Here is a 6,000-nt window from a genome sequence, read left to right as displayed (position 1 = left end):
GATTTAGGTTCATGTGGTAGAGTTGCTGCTCAGTCGTGCTTTTCTGAGATGGGGTGAGTGAGAGCACAACTATTTTTGAACCATTATAGAAAGTAGAGAGAGAAAGTAAAGAGACAGAGAGAGAGAGAGAGAGAGAGAGAGAGAAGAGAGAGAAAGAATGTGGTAATATAATCATGTGAGATAAAAGGAAAATCCTGTAACGCGCACTGACACACAGCTTACATCAAGAGCGCAGAAAGAAATGGGAAAAATGTACTTCTGATAAAAAGCCATGTTACTCTTAAAGTATTAATGGATCCATGAAAGGCTCAAATACATACAGTGCACCCCCTCCTTTTGGAATTCATAAGTAGTAACACTTACTTACATTTCGGTAAAAAATAACACTTCCTAACTCTCCCCTCAATTCACTTATCCACTCTCCTCTCCCTATATTCTACCCATTTTCTCCTTTTTTACATGAAGCATGCACGAAAAAAAAAAAAAAAGACTGCAGAGTGTTTCTATGTGTACTTTTGTGTTTTGAGTGTGCAAAGCCTTTTGGTGCCTGTCTTATTTTTCACTTTTCTTCAACTTCCTGTGAGTCACCCGTTAGGGAGGAAATGCTTTACAGCTGTACCTTATTTTTTTGATGTGAAAACATGTCTTAATGCATGGGCTCGAACAAAGGCAGGAATCTGGTACAATGTTTTTGCTTCACTTGTAAATTCCTGTACACCTACTTAATTTGCTCAGCAATTCAATGGTGGAAGCACAGTTAACGGGGTTACATAACCTTTGCTTATTTAAGTGTGTCACGAGCTGAAAGTGGCTTATGTAACTTTACTAGATGGTGAAAATCTGTAGGTCTCTTTCATTTATCTAAAAATTTAAGATCCACATTGACGTGCTAAAAACATCCCCCTTAAAAGAGTGTCCTTTATGACAGAAAGTTATTTCAAAAGACCCAAAAGATTCTGAGCTACTGCAGTACAATTAATTGAGGCACACTCTCTCTTAATGGGCTAAGAATTATGGTTAGGGTATATATAAAGACACTATGTCATTTAATGTATGATGTGCTAGTACTAATGTGTCAGTGGATGTCTGTCAGTGCATACACAAGAAGACAGGATTTCATAGAAGTTTTCAAGATTATCAAACTCGCTGTTGCATTTAGGTTTTCTGACCAAAGTTCCATTTTCAGCAAAAACACTAAGATATGAGATATGGTCAAGATAAACCTGCCAGTCTATATACAGTATAGCTGGATGAGCTGTTGGAACATTGTCAGAGCGTTACATAACCCAAATGGCATGCCTTGAAAATCCGAAAGGGGTGATGAGAGAAGCTTTTTTCATTGTGTTCTGAGAGAGAGAGAGAGGAGAGAGAGAGGGAGAGAGAGAGAGAGAACTTTGTCAGTGTCAAATTCATGAAATGTTTTTTTCCACTCTTTGTATAGTGTACAGGTTATTGTCTCAGCTTCGTGTCCTCACAAGCAAACATTCTTTACTACTCACTGTTACACACTCTACTCCGTTTTCTACTCTTGGTATGGAAATGTTATTGAACAGGGTTGTACAGCAGATCTTACTTTGCTATCTGATGGTAACACCATGTGTCTTTTATGTCATTATACACACTTTTCTGTTGTGTCCTTGTATTCAAGGAGCTGAAAGGAAACACATGCCCAGTAAACAATAATAAGATAGTGACTAACTTAAACCCTAAATGTTAAATAACAACATGAAATATATAAGGAGGCATGCCAGTACTAATAATATACCCTTTGATGAGGCAAGACAAAGAAATATGATTGTGCATTGTTCACAGCTACTGTTTTGGAATGCCTCTGCCTTATAGTCAAGGTTACATGGAAACAGCACCACAGAGACATGGTGTTTCCTTCCCCTAGCATAGTAATGATATGGCCAATCAGTCTGAGTGACTCCAAATTCCCATGATCCTTCACTGAGCTCTACATTTAGATTATTAGTTTTAGTGAGGTGTCTAGCGACAGGCAGTCTGGGTGGTACTATCTGATGAGTGCTCTGCCACTGTTACTTTATGTTCTTACGTCGGTTAAGCACACGAGCATGGAGCATCACACACAAGGACACAGGAGAAAGTATAAGCATGTGTGTCTTCATTAGCCAAACTGGTACGAGACAGAAAAAGACGAGAAGGAGAAAGAAGGACAGTCAGAGTTTATTTGTCAACATTGTCAGCTGAACACCTTTTCTATAGCTAGAAGTGCTTTGGCCTTGAGAATTGTGTTTGGAATCTAGGAATTGTGTAAAGGTAGACATTCCACTAGAGAACTTATGCTGTGCATGGAATTCTACTTTCTCAAGGTTGTGCTCTTTTCCACACATTACATTTCTGAATAAATGACCAACCAGCCCTTTTAGCTCTCGTACTAAATCTTTTAATATACTTGATGTATTTAAATTAGACTCCTTTGTAAGATAAAAGTATCAGGAAAGATATGTTTATTATTTTTTTCAGATATTTTCAAGGTAGAATGTGATTAAATTCCTTGTTTCTTGGAAGCTTTAAATTCAATTTACCGGCAATCCAATCTGAAATATCTGTGTTTAATTTGATTTATTGCAGGCAACTCCCATCTGTTTTCACTGTAAATGAATTATAAATATCGCAATTCTTATTTTTCATGGACCTCAACTAGGATTTTCGGAATGGATTCAGGCATGTCATCTCCAAAGAAAACTTCATGAAATGAGTTTTTTTGTCCTCTCAACAGATTGGGTCTGATATTTTGATATATTTACTGAAGGATTTAAAACAAAACATCACGGGATGCACACTAAGATGGGATATTTTTGGAACCTTAAGACCCATGTGTGGTGGTAACAATCCTGTAGTTAAAGTTGTGTAGATTACCAGGACAACACCTCTCTTCACAATATAGAATGAAGGGGGAAAAGACCTATGCTGCACAGGTACAGAATATATAATTAAAAGGCATTCACAGATGAATACAATAGTGAATATAGTCATATAGGTTTTAGAGTTATAGAACATATATAGGTTTAAGTGTCTCTAACATGCAGATTGCCACAACTGTGTTCCTGCTCAACATGGACTGATAAAGGGTTTAACGGAAAAAAGCTTGGTGACCTAGTTTCACTTTCCAGTGATAAGCTTTTTAAATAATCAAGATGAAACCATGAAACAGGGAGACACCCCGAGGCTCTGCCAATCAAAAGTTATCTAACTAATCACACGATTGAATTTATCAAGGCTACAGTAGCATCCTTACCAAACAGCTCCACAGCAAGGGACAGCAAAATGGTCACTGTCACACATTGAGTCATATTGTTGTAGACACAAAAATAACTATGTATGGTAAACTGAGATTGTATCAACCACTTTCTCTTACACATATTCAGATCATTTTGAAATATGTGGTTGTTGCTTTGCAGTGAATGGGTGTGTAGAGCTCCCCTTTCTCTTTTTATTTTATATGTTTTGCCTTTCCGCTCCTGAGTGACCTTTAGCATCTAATACGCCATGTTTGCTAAAGGTCAAGATTGTTGTGGTTTCTCTGTGCAGATTCTGATGCACAATTGAAAATGCCTGGAGAAGCACTGTGATGTATAAATATTTCTGCTGCTGTCAAAAACACAGAAAGGGCAAGTAATCATGATGAGATTTAGTATCTTGTATTAATGCATTGTCTTATTTATTTCCTTGTATGTGTGCGCAACACCATTTTCACATTGTACAAACTTCTAGACTGTTAGAAAAACTAAAGTTCGAAAAAGGTAGCTGAAATGTCACACCAATGCATACATATCTGAAAGGCCAAAGCTTCTGAAAGTTTGTGCTCCAAACAGCATCTCACATTTGTGGGGTTCCGAGCTGACAGAGCATATGAGTCATTTGATGAAATGTTCATTGTGCCAAGGCCAAGAGAGCACGGACTCCTACGGACTGCTACTTCACATGCAGCTGTGCAGGCCAAGTTGGGATGTTTACGTTGATATGTTCCAGTGTGTTTATTGTGGGCTGGAAACATTCTATGGGATTCCAATTAGGATGGCAACAAAGCTAACGAGCGCCAATCCAAATTACATTGAAAGTGATTAGACTTGCTTGAACTCCAAGTTACACTGTTTGCACAGAACCACAAGGCTGAACACAGAAAGTCAGTAATTTAAATGTATCAAATATATGAAGGGCATCAGCAATGACATCTTTACTTTTGCAAAAAAGCCTGTGTAATTTTATGTTCCTCATTACGACCTCTGATAATATGGATCCAATGAATGGCATCTCTGTATAACCTCCTTTACAGCATCCATTGTGTTGTAGTGTGATTTCAAAAGCAAGAATATTATGTTTTATGTATTACCCCACTCCACACAGCTTGTTGACTGGCAGGCCAAAAATCAGTCTAACAAGGTCTTGTTTTTAAAAAATCTCTAAAGATTTATCTTGTATTACAAGCTACATTATCCTGAGGTGAATCATGTGTCACAAACATGAAGTAGCTAGCTAGATACATTTATTCCACGGCGCATGTGAGAACTTAGTTCATGGCTGATAGATGACTTTAACTGGCTAACGCTGCTACCAGTCCAGTGTTATCCTTCACCAGAGGTAAACATGAATCTAGACCTAAATGCATAGCTAACACAGTAAAACCACATCGGTGAAAGGGACAGCAGAGATATCTCAAGCTATAACAAGACAGCTAACAAATTAAAAAGACATGTCCACTCATTGTCAGTTAAACACTGATGGATTAGATTGATATTGAATAAGAAAACTACGCTAGAACTTAGATCATAGGAAAGGTGAGAGGCTGAAAAAACAGAAATAGGCAACAGTGATAAAAGGCACTAGCTAAAGTTGGGTTGTTAGCTAGCACAACTAGCTGGATGAAAGAGCTATAAACACTGTCGCATTAGAGGAGCAAATTTAGATTTTAAACTTGTTTTTGTGCCGCCCGAAACTGCTAACTGATTTTTCAGCCTTGTTTCAAACAGGAATATTCTTTCACGTTATAAAAACATCTTGCTATCAGATCACACAGTGGTGTAGTAGTTAACATATGAATGACATTGGATGGCTAACTAAGCTATCCTGTTAAATCTAAAACATTTTTTGTGTGTTTGATAAAAGATTTAAATTATCTATTAATCAGTGACATTTGTGATTTTGTAAATGACTGAATCTAAATGGTTCAAGTGATTTGATGTTTTATCAAACATTTACACAATCGTAGCAACGGCTTATGCTAAAACCACTACATATTTATCTCTGTATTTCAGGGACAGCAAATTCAAAGTGTTACTCATGTATATATAAAGATAAAGCTAGATGCGTGTACACATATAGAATGTCTTAAGCAAGCTCGCTTTATTTCGACTGGCCCTGCATGGCCATGAGGACATGTTGCAAAACAGTTCAATTGCGCAATGACAGTGATTGACATTCTCTCTTTGTCTTATCTTCACATCTACTGACACCATCCTACTCCCAATGAAAGCACACAGTATTTGCGCTGGATATGGAAAAGCATGCAGTTCAAATCACACCCAACCCCAACAAGAGTGGAAACATTAATCAATTAGGTTGTCCCTTTTAAGATATGAAAGAGTTGCGAAGTCAGGCAGCTTGCAAATGAAAATGTTGCAGTCTCCTAAATCCAGTCAAAGGCCATCTCACTCTCTCTCTCTCTCTCTCTCTCTCTCCCTCTCTCTCTCCCTCCCTCTCTATCTTCAATCTCTTATTCTACCTCTGCTTCCTTTTTCTCAATCATTCTATCCACCCATCCCCCTCTTTTCATTGCCTCTGTGCAACACAAGAAGATGAAACAGGGATCACTGGTTGTGTGATGCCTATATGCAGCAGGCTGAAAGCAACATGGAGGTATAGGAGGATGGAGCAAAAAAAAAAATGGCACATCTTTCCCAACAGGGCTTTCAATTTTCAGAGCCCTAAAACGCCCAGCATTTTCTAGAGTTGACAGTGCCGTTTTTTTTTTTTTAG

The sequence above is a fragment of the Sprattus sprattus genome, assembly GCF_963457725.1.
Source record: "Sprattus sprattus genome assembly, chromosome: 10".
In the NCBI taxonomy this organism is placed as follows: domain Eukaryota; kingdom Metazoa; phylum Chordata; class Actinopteri; order Clupeiformes; family Clupeidae; genus Sprattus; species Sprattus sprattus.
The sequence above is the reverse complement of the archived record's forward strand: the minus strand, read 5'-3'. Positions refer to the sequence as shown.